The sequence below is a fragment of the Podarcis muralis genome, chromosome 1 (genome assembly GCF_964188315.1).
Source record: "Podarcis muralis chromosome 1, rPodMur119.hap1.1, whole genome shotgun sequence".
Lineage (NCBI taxonomy): Eukaryota > Metazoa > Chordata > Lepidosauria > Squamata > Lacertidae > Podarcis > Podarcis muralis.
In genome coordinates this window covers 41,835,093-41,845,567 of record NC_135655.1, presented here as the reverse complement: position 1 = coordinate 41,845,567, position 10,475 = coordinate 41,835,093, and positions in this window count along the sequence as shown.

The window sequence follows — 10,475 nt, the reverse complement described above, 5'->3', positions numbered from 1 at the left end:
GGATATCTAAAGTTTAGAAACAGTGGACAAGTGCCTCTACTTCTCTCTGTACAAAACTAGTTCTTAATCCCCACCTCTGCAGAAAACAGCAAACTCTTTCAGCTCCCAACTGGGAGCTTTCCTTTCCTCTCCAAGACTCTCAAGAGTCTCCTCCAGCACCATAATTCAAAAGCATCAATTATTTGGCGATCAGCCTTCTTTATGGTCCAGCTCTCACTTCCATACATCACTACTGGGAAAACCATAGCTTTAACTATACAGAACTTTATGGCTCCCCTTTATCACATACACAGCCCAACAAGACAACAACAAAAATCCACCAACAGCATACAAATCAATATGGCTAACCTGATCCAAAACCCACCCCACTCACACATGAAAACAAAGACCACCACAGCCAACCACAAATGAATAACCACACCCTAGGCCAACCCCAACCTCTCTCACCACCAAAGGAACACAAGCAAACAGCAAAGAACCTGCACAAGCAACGCTGACACCAAACCCTACATATAGTAAGTAAAATAGAAACATCACCACCCGACCCCCACCCCCACCCATCTTCCCCCCCTCCACCTCTTTCCCCCTTTTCTTCCTAATGTCTCAACAAATTAAATTGCTTTGTAAAAATGTTACATGGGGGGGGGGGACGAGAGAGAGACATTGCACACTTTTGTAAATCAACAAAATCTTTAATAAAAAAAAAAGTGGGGGAAAAACACTATACAGACCTTTGTCGGCAAGTTGATGTCTCTGCTTTTTAAGATGCTGTCTAGGTTTGTCATTGCTTTTCTCCCAAGAAGCAGGCGTCTTTTAATTTCGTGGCTGCTGTCACCATCTGCAGTGATCATGGAGCCCAAGAAAGTAAAATCTCTCACTGTCTCCATTTCTTCCCCTTCTATTTGCTAGGAGGTGATGGGACCAGTGGCCATGATCTTAGTTTTTTTGATGTCATAGAATTGGTCAGTTTCTTTAGCACCGGTAGTTGGTGCATAAACTTGGATTACTGTGATGTTAAAAGGTCTGACCTTGGACTACGTATCCTAAAATATTCACAAGTCCCCTTGTTTCACTGGGTCAAGACAGAAGAGAATGCTGGAGACGTGGTTGAAATACCTTATACAGTCGTACCTTGGAAGTCAAACGGAATCCGTTCCAGAAGTCCGTTTGACTTCCAAAACGTTCGAAACCCAAATTGCGGCTTCTGATTGGCTGCAGGAAGCTTCTGCAACCAATCGGAAACCGCGGGAGCCCTGTCAGACGTTTGGGTTCCAATGAATGTTCGCAAACCGGAACACTCATTTCTGGGTTTGCGGCGTTCGAGAGCCAAAACATCCGAGTACCAAGGCATTTGGGTTCCAAGGTATGACTGTATTGTGACACTCACTCCACTTCTGTGGTCAGACCTCCAGGCATTCAGTATGTGGGGCTGGGGCTTGCCAGGCCTCCCCATGGTGGCGGTGGGCATGGCAGCAGTGAGCCTCGTGCGACCTCATGGCCTCCTCCTGACGCATGTGCTGTCACACACGCACACAATGAGCCCCTCCCCATATGTCAGGTGGAACTCGGCGCCTCTGCCTGCTATTAAATTTTGGGGGAAACTGAGATAGTTGCTGGGGGTACATTTAGCATCACACACAGTTTGTACCAGAGTTTTCTCTTTCTCGGTTTCAAACACTGCAGTCTATTGTTCTCCTGGTACACAGACACCTAGATTACATCATCCATAAAGTGGGGATGTCTAATATGCTTTCAGGCATTTCAGAAGTCTTAAGGAAAATGGCCTTATAATTAGTTCCCATGGAAACACATTGCTGGGCTATTAACTCTCTTTTGTCAAGTTCAAGGCTCTGGCCAAGTATTGCCTCAGGGCAGCCCATACTGATAACTCTACCCACAGAAACAGTATTTTAAAACAGGCAGGCAGAGCAGGTAAGAGGCAAGTACGGTAGCTATTTATGTTGTTAGCTGTTATGAACATAATAAGCAGAAGGTGGATGCACACATGTGAAAGAAAGCCAGCCAGGCGCTACTAGTCCCCAAGCAAGTTCAGCCTCCAGAATCAGGATCAGTACCTCTAGCAAACTAAGGGACGCGGGTGGCGCTGTGGGTTAAACCACAGAGTTTAGGGCTTGCCGATTGGAAGGTCGTGGTTCGACTCCCCGCGATGGGGTGAGCTCCTGTTGCTCAGTTCCTGCTCCTGCCAACCTAGCAGTTCAAAAGCACATCAAAGTGCAAGTAGATAAATAGGTACTGCTCTGGCGGGAAGGTAAACGGCGTTTCCGTGCGCTACTCTGGTTCGCCAGAAGCGGCTTAGTCATGCTGGCTACATGACCCGGAAGCTGTACGCCGGCTCCCTCGGCCACTAAAGCGAGATGAGCACCGCAACCCCAGAGTCGGCCACGACTGGATCTAAAGGTCAGGGGTCCCTTTACCTTTTACCTCTAGCAAAGCAGCTCCAAAAATTTTCGATTATAGTGTTCTCTTGCAAGACAAATTATTTTGATTTCTATCTTGGTTGTGGTCAGTGCTTCTCTGCAAGAAGGACATTGCAATAAATCTGTTCTGAGAGGGGCAGTATTTACACCTTTACTGAAGAAGCCTCTCAACTTGGTGATTTTGGAAATTACGGACCAGTTTCAAATCCAACAGTTTTGGCTAAAATGGCCGAGTGAGCAATGAATCAGTCTCTTTATGACTTAGGGTTGACTTAGAGCTCATCCGCTTGATCCACCACTTTCCCCAGGGGTGAACACACTTTTTACCTCTGGACCAGATCAAAGTCAAGTGGGTTTTCTGTGGAATGATGCTTATTCTGATTTAGAGCTGAATAACAGATTGGAAAGGCAAAATCTCCTGGACCTGTGCTTTTCCTTATCCAGGTGACCTATTGTGGTTTGACATGTACCTTCTTTCAGCTGATATTATCCTTTAATATAGGGGTAGCCAGGATGGTACCCTCCAGATGCTACTGAATTACAACACTTCTAATCCCTGTCTATTGGCCATGCTGGTGGGGTTGGGAGTCCAGCAACATCTGAAGGGCACCATAATGGCTGCCCTGGGCCTGCGTACACCAATATCCTGCCTTTCTTTCATCACGGAACTTGAGGTTAGCATTCATGGGATTCTCAGGCAAACTCTCATCAAAGCGCGGACCAAATCCAGACCTGCTCAGCTTCAGCAACATGACTGCTTTTATCATGTGCCCTGATATTCTGCCTGCATCCCTTTCTGGAAAACAACAATCCTGCCTGGCTTGCATATCCCAGTGTCTTCTCAACCTGATTACTGTAATAAATTTCCCCTTGGGCTGCCCTTGAAGACAGTTAAAAAACTTTACTGTTATGAACTTTACCAGTTCGTAACATAGAGCAAAGCTTTCATCCAGTGCTAACCAAGGGACTAAGATCTAATAATAAAAAATAAAGAAATATTATTCCTGCTAAAGGTGACCTTGCAGGGCTTAATATAATTTTAAATATGTTTGATGTCTTTAGAAGGCTGCCTTCATGAAAACTATTCCATATAAAAAGGCCACATTTTGTTTTCTGCATATTCACCAGTTCTGTTCCCACAATAGTCCAAGTTGGGGAATTCTCCAGAGGCAACCAGTATGGTATGAGGGACTGCAGTCTGCAGTGAAATATTTCAAAAGCCCTGAAGGATCTATGTGTGTGCATGCAAGGATCTCTAGATTCCAATCTTTATTATTACTGTATTGTGAACCAGAATAATTGCTATAATTAAACAGGTATTACAAGCTCAGCAAGCTGTTTGTGCTCAGGCCTTGTTTGTTTTGTAGGTTTCTTTTTGTAAAGTCAGGAAACATCCTTTTAAAAGGACCCAGCCACAAGGTTCAAGAAGTTTCCCAGAATTAAAGGCTTTTGATAGTTTATGATGTTAGTTTTTGATCCATACTTGCATTCAGATGTTGATTTGGGAAATGCATCCACGTTGGGTCTCTCGCGGTGACTGTTATAAACAGGCGGCGACTCACATTGGAGGCACTAAACATGATTTAAGTGATTCAGTCTGGGAATCTAGCCAAACAGCAACTCCTTCTGTTTGCAGCGGAGCTTTCTCCCCTCCTTCTTGTGGCTTAAAAAAACAAAACAAGACACACAAAAAACTTCACATGCAAAATTCTTAGAGACTGTCCTGTGAGAGTTTTCCCCTCACGCTTCTCAAAACAAGCTGCAACTCCAAATGGACAGCTGACCACTGCTTCTTTTGATGTGGCTTTTATCTCCTAGGCCAGGGCAGACTTGTCTCTCTCCCTCCCTCCCTCCTTCCCTCCCTCCTTGCCTAGGGCAGTGTTCCATCAGGGTCTCTAAGGAGCTTTGTCTTTCATACAAGTTTTAAAGGAATTGTAAGGCTGCTACAATGGCTCCACAACTTGACCTTTCACCCTTCCCAATTATGAGGGGCCATAAAGTGGAGGCCGCTAGTAACCGGGCTGGTGTCTAGGGCAGATCATGGCTCTGGACACAGATCGAGTTTCTCGGGATTAATTTGGCCAAAAATAAATGAGAGGGGAAGGGGAGAGAATGGTCCAAAACAAATGTTTTCTCCCCATTGCCTTTGTTGTGGTTGGTCTCATCATGATTAGCTAAAATAAATGGTGCCATCATAGCAAAGCCACTAACAGATAGGAAAGCAACAAACTCTCCCTTTGATATTCGCAAGAAAGAATCAGTGTTAATATGGTGCCCTGTCTAGATTGCTGAAATGATTGATGGGGGAGTGAAACCACCAATTTGACTCCAGCCATAAGGACCCATGAAATTTGACATCCTCTCTAATAAAAGTGGAAGGCTCCTGAATTACGTAATTGAGATCCAGTTTAATGTACATATTATTTTATATTATGCAATATTGCCTTGTTGACAATTTTATTTCTGTCTTACTGTTTTTATTCTGTTAATTTATTCCTGGGTCCAGATTCAACTGACAAGCCCTGCTAATAGAAGCCCCTGCAAGGACTTCTGCTAGCACTACAGGGCTTCCCCCCTTGCCGCCACCCCCCATGGGGCTAGGGAAAACCCCAGAACAGGGGTCAGCAAACTTTTCCAGCAGCTGGCCGGTCCACTGTCCCTCAGACCCCCTATATTTTGCAGGGGGGGGGGGAAGAATGAATTCCTATTCCCCACAAATAACCCAGAGATGCATTTTAAATAAAAGGACACATTCTACCCATGTAGAAACATGCTGATTCCTGGACCGTCCACCGGCCAGATTTAGAAGGCGATTGGGCTGGATCCGGCCCCTGGGCCTTAGTTTGCCTACCCATGCTATAGAACTATGTTGAATTCTGCCCCAATGCTGTAAGTTGCTATGGAGCAGGGTTGCCATATTTCAAAAAGTGAAAAGAACTTTTGGCAAAGTTGAGCTTTCAGCTATTGTCACCTGGACATCGTTTCAGATGGCCAAATCCCAGCCATGTCCGGGAAATTTTGGATGTGTGGCAACCCTACTAGAGAGAGAAAACCCATAAATATATGAATTGTTTGCCCTTCTGTCTCAGCAACGTCTATGCTGCCTTGGTCACATACACAGAATGGAAGATGGAAGGATCCCCAAGGATGTGATTTACAGGGAGCTGGCTTCAAACTAGGCCAGTTGGCAGACCAACTCTGCGCTACAAAGATGTCTGTAAACGTGAAATGAAGGCTGGCAACATTAACCCCGCCATGTGGGAATCCCTTGTGTATTCTTAGCAGTGATCAGAGGAGAAATGACCGCTGCAAGGAACACAGAGGGAAGAAGTGCACCTATAGTACCAAAACAAGGTGGCTTCATCTTCCCGGGCTACACTAAACACGCCTCTCCTGTATTGGTCTCTACAGCCACAGCAGGCAAGGAGCTCCAACAGCTTGACTACCCCCAGAAGGCTCACTCTTTCATTGTCTCCCAAGATGGATGCCAACAAGATGCCTCTGTTAATAACAAATATTTAAACCGAAACTCAGTTCTTTGATTCAGATTGGTGAAAACATGGAAGAGTAGTCATGCCATAATCCCCAAAATGGGTTTTATTCAAGAACAATCTGATGGCATATGAGTCTACCACCCTGCTGAAGTTCTGGGTGTGTTCAGTGCTTGCATGGGAGCCACCTACACACTGCCTTGGGTTCCATGGTTAAAGAAATTGGGATATCCCCCCCCCCCAAAAAAAAACCTGAACACCACCACCAATGAATTTTCACAGTGTCCCCTTAAGAAGCACCTATACTTGGTTATACTATACTTGGTACTATACTTTGTAAACTTTGTACTTGGTATACAGTGGTACCTCAGGTTAAGTACTTAATTCGTTCCGGAGTTCTGTACTTAACCTGAAACTGTTCTTAACCTGAAGCACCACTTTAGCTAATGGGGCCTCCTGCTGCCGCCGCGCCACCGGAACCTGATTTCTGTTCTCATCCTGAAGCAAAGTTCTTAACCTGAAGCATTATTTCTGGGTTAGCGGAGTCTGTAACCTGAAGCGTCTGTAACCTGAAGCGTATGTAACCCAAGGTACCACTGTACTTGGTTATACTATGTTAGATGCCCACAAAGGCTCTGAACTCCCACTGAGTCAAACAAGGAGCTCAGCATAACCCACCAGCACAAGCGGCATCTCCATTACACAGATGTATGCAAATAGAAGCCCTGTACACTCATAACTGGAGTGTCATTTCAAGCCCAAAGAACAGAGGGGCTATGATATGCCAGCAATATGCTCTCTCTTTTTGTTGTTTGCAGAGGAGAAGTATTGCATTCAGGCCCTGTGATTTAACTACACATTACTCTCAGCGGCACTCACGTGCTATATCTTCTGATTAATTCCTTAAAAGCATTTTTAAAAGAAATCAGAGATTAACAGCACAATCTTTTTCATGTTTACACAGAGGTAAGCTCTACTGTATTCAATGAGAGTTGCTCCAGGTAAATGTGTACAGATTGCAGCCTGATGACACGCTCCTCTGCCATTAGAAATAAGTCCTGGAGCTTACTCCTTTGTAAGTGTCTAGGATTTCAGCCTAAAGCAAGCAAAAGGCCTGTTAACCCTAAAATATCTATGCAAACAACCCTGAGATACATTCAAAGGCCAAGCTGCAAGCTAGCCCACAGTGTACAATGATTACAAGTTATAACTGACACCCAGGGTGTGCACAGAAATGTCCAGCAGCTTTCAAGTGCCAAACACATTTGCTGTTGCTGTACAGGGACATAGGCATTTGGTTCTGAAGACAATATAGTTAGTGTAAAGGGATAATGGATGGTAGACCTCAAGGTCAAAGGGTCAGCCCAACAGCTGAGTCCTGAACAAAGACAAATGACTAAGAAGGTGAATCATCTTAGCAAAATATTGTGGGGCCGCCTTTTGGGCCGAGAGGCTCTGCAATGGGGCTGAAGGGGAAAACACAATCGGCTTTTTAGATGGGAATGCTGTAAATGCGGGCAATATTTTGATAAGAGCTGAGAAGTGCACTTTATTGAAACTGCTTAACCCACAAAACCTCTTCTCTCTGATGACAGTGGTTTTGTTACCACAGCAATAGGCCCCTAGGCGGTCTTCGCGCTGCAGTGTCATGCCGCAAACTCTCCATTTACAGTTTTACTGCCTCCATCTCTGCTGCAGAATCACAGATGCAGCTGGCAGGAGAAACCACACACCACAGATCTGCAGGTGCGCCCAGGCCTTGTGGGGAAGAATATTAACTATTTCCTGTTAAACGGAGCACAGACACGATACTCCAGTATAAGAGCAGAACAATCACAACAAGGTTGAGGGGCTGCACTATTGTAGTTTGAACGTACGGGAGACTGTTGTCTAGAGCAGGAATGGCCAACTTCTGTATTCTCAAAGGCTCTTTAGCAAAAGTCTCCAGAAACACAGAGAGCCTGGACAATGCACAAGCTGACCCCCTCACAAGTAATAATCTTGGAGATAGCTAGCAGTAGGAGATTCATATCTATGGAGCACACAGGTTCATCACACAAAAATCCCACAGAGAGATTGGGACTGGTAGGGCGAAAGGCAGGTAGACCGTCAGTACGTGGAGCCAGAGCCAGTGACAGGCAGAACCACCCCTGATAGGTTGTAAGTAAGAAGGCAAGCAGGTGGGGCCTGGCTTAGAATGAACTGGGTTGGTGGGGCAGTGCCCCTTTTGTCCTAAGGATCAGTCTGCGCTGGATTTTGGGTGAACTATTTTCTGCATGCCTTTTCTTTCCTCGCTGATGAATAAAACTATGGACAATGTTGGGGTCTCAAATTTCAGTGGCATCCTGTGCGATGCCAAAATTATGTGCCCCCTTGCCTCTTGCCTTCCATTCTGCATCATGCTTGTGGTTTCCCCTGCAACCGCCCTCCCCTAAATCTGCCTCTGCTGTGGACAGGAGAGGCTAGTTGAGAAAGAAAGAAAGAAAGAAAGAAAAAGGAAGGAAGGAAGGAAGGAAGGAAGGAAGGAAGGAAGGAAGGAAGGAAGGAAGGAAGGAAGGAAGAAAGGAAGGAAGGAAGGAAGGAGTGCCAATGAGTTAAGGAGCAGTGGGTAGTTCTATCTCTGTATCTCTTCCTTCATTGTCCTTTGCTCCATTTCTTTCTATCCTCCAAGAGAACATCACAAAAAGTGATGGAGGAAGAGAGCATCAAAAAGCATAAAGAGAACTATCTCAATGTCTGGATAGACCATTTACTGGTTCTTACTGAGAGGCTTTCTCAAAAGTTTGACAGCTGTATACTAACCTCATTGATCTTTAAAGGTGTTTATATACTGTATTGCAATATCTTGCCGGAATTAGAAGCTTGTTTAAGGGAGTGTATGAGAGGCAGAAATATAGCAGGTGAAGCTTTTCTTGGTAACTAGGCAAAACGGTGCTAAAAGTTTCACCTGCTAAATGCGCTGCCTGTTAGGCAACTCTAATGGCACGGGAAAAAGTTGGCAATCCCAACATTTGACAAACTCTGAAGTCATTACTTGCAACCACAAAATGATGTGTGGGTAAATAATAGATGAAAGCATTTTCAATGAAAATTGGTTGTGTTTAGACTTTGCTGACAAACTATTCTGTTAACTGAAACTATCCAGGATTCTGGTTTTGGCTCACAGGCTTGGCAAGTTGTGTGGAGGATACATACAAGCTGACGAAAATGTATGCCTTCTTGGGTATTATTCCTAGAGCCGTTCCATGACTATGCTGGGACTGGCTCTAAGTCTTCCCAGGGTGATGAAGATCACAAAAACATCCAACCATATTGGATGGGAACTCTTGGAAAAGCACAAACAATTAAAACCATGAAACAACATTAAAACAAACACCTCAGATCAAACGTCTTTTTTTAAAAAAAAAACAAACCCCAAACAGCAGAAGCAGAAGAGGTGTAAGAACATCACAGGAGGAGTATAAAATCAGTTCAGATGCCATTTTAAAATATCTTTGCCTGATATCAAAATAAATGAGCCTCCCTTTCCAAAAGGGTTGTTTGGGCAGGTCCTTACCAGCTGGTTGCTTCCCCCCCAAAAAAATATTTAGTTATGCAATATTCACATCAGTTTCATTTGCATCGTCATGAGACATGATACATGATACCATTGCCATGCACAATGTCCTGGTTGACTCCGTCTAAAGCAGGTCTAATGGGTCCAATCTAGGCACATTTTGAACTAGATTAGAAAATGGACACTCAGGGTGACTGATCTAGAAAATATTTGTCCAGGAATGGGGGGCAGACATCCCAATACAAATGTTAAAGCCCCCCCCCCGATTTTCCGAGAATGCTGCCAGAACTCCTTTGTCTTTTCCAGCTTCTGATCTACCATCCTGAAGTAACTTTCTTGATGCCCTCATATTTTTGAGGGCTTCAGCTGCTGACACCAGCATCATATCCTCCAAGTGTCCCTATTTTCCAGGGACAGCCCCAGATTTACAGAAGCTGTCCCGATTTCTGATTTGATCCCTGCTTTTCCTTAGAATGTCCTTATTTTCATTGGAGAAATGCCGGAGGGTATGGTAGGACAGCCCTATTTTAATCAGAGAAATGTTGGAGGGTATGGAGTTATGCGGCCCCTGAGCCAAGGAGATAAGTAACTATACAACCTATAGAAGACATCTGAAGGCAGCCCTCTATAGAGAAGTGTGTTTTTAATGTTTAATGTTTTATTATGCTTTTATGTATGTTGGAAGCCGCCCAGAATGGCTGGGGTAGCCCAGTCAGATAGGTGGGATATTATTATTATTATTATTATTATTATTATTATTATTATTATTATTATTGAGTAGGACGTCCTGATTTTCATCAGTGTTGGAGGGTATGCCCCTGAATATCAGGTGCTGGGGACAAACACCAACTTTGGCATGCCAGCCCTACCATTAGACAAGGTGAAGTGGCTGCCTCAGGCATTTGATTTCGAGTGTCAGGAAATGGCAACAAATTGTTAGTGACTTAATTTGTCATTGTTTTTACTGACAGGAAAAGGGAAATAGAATTT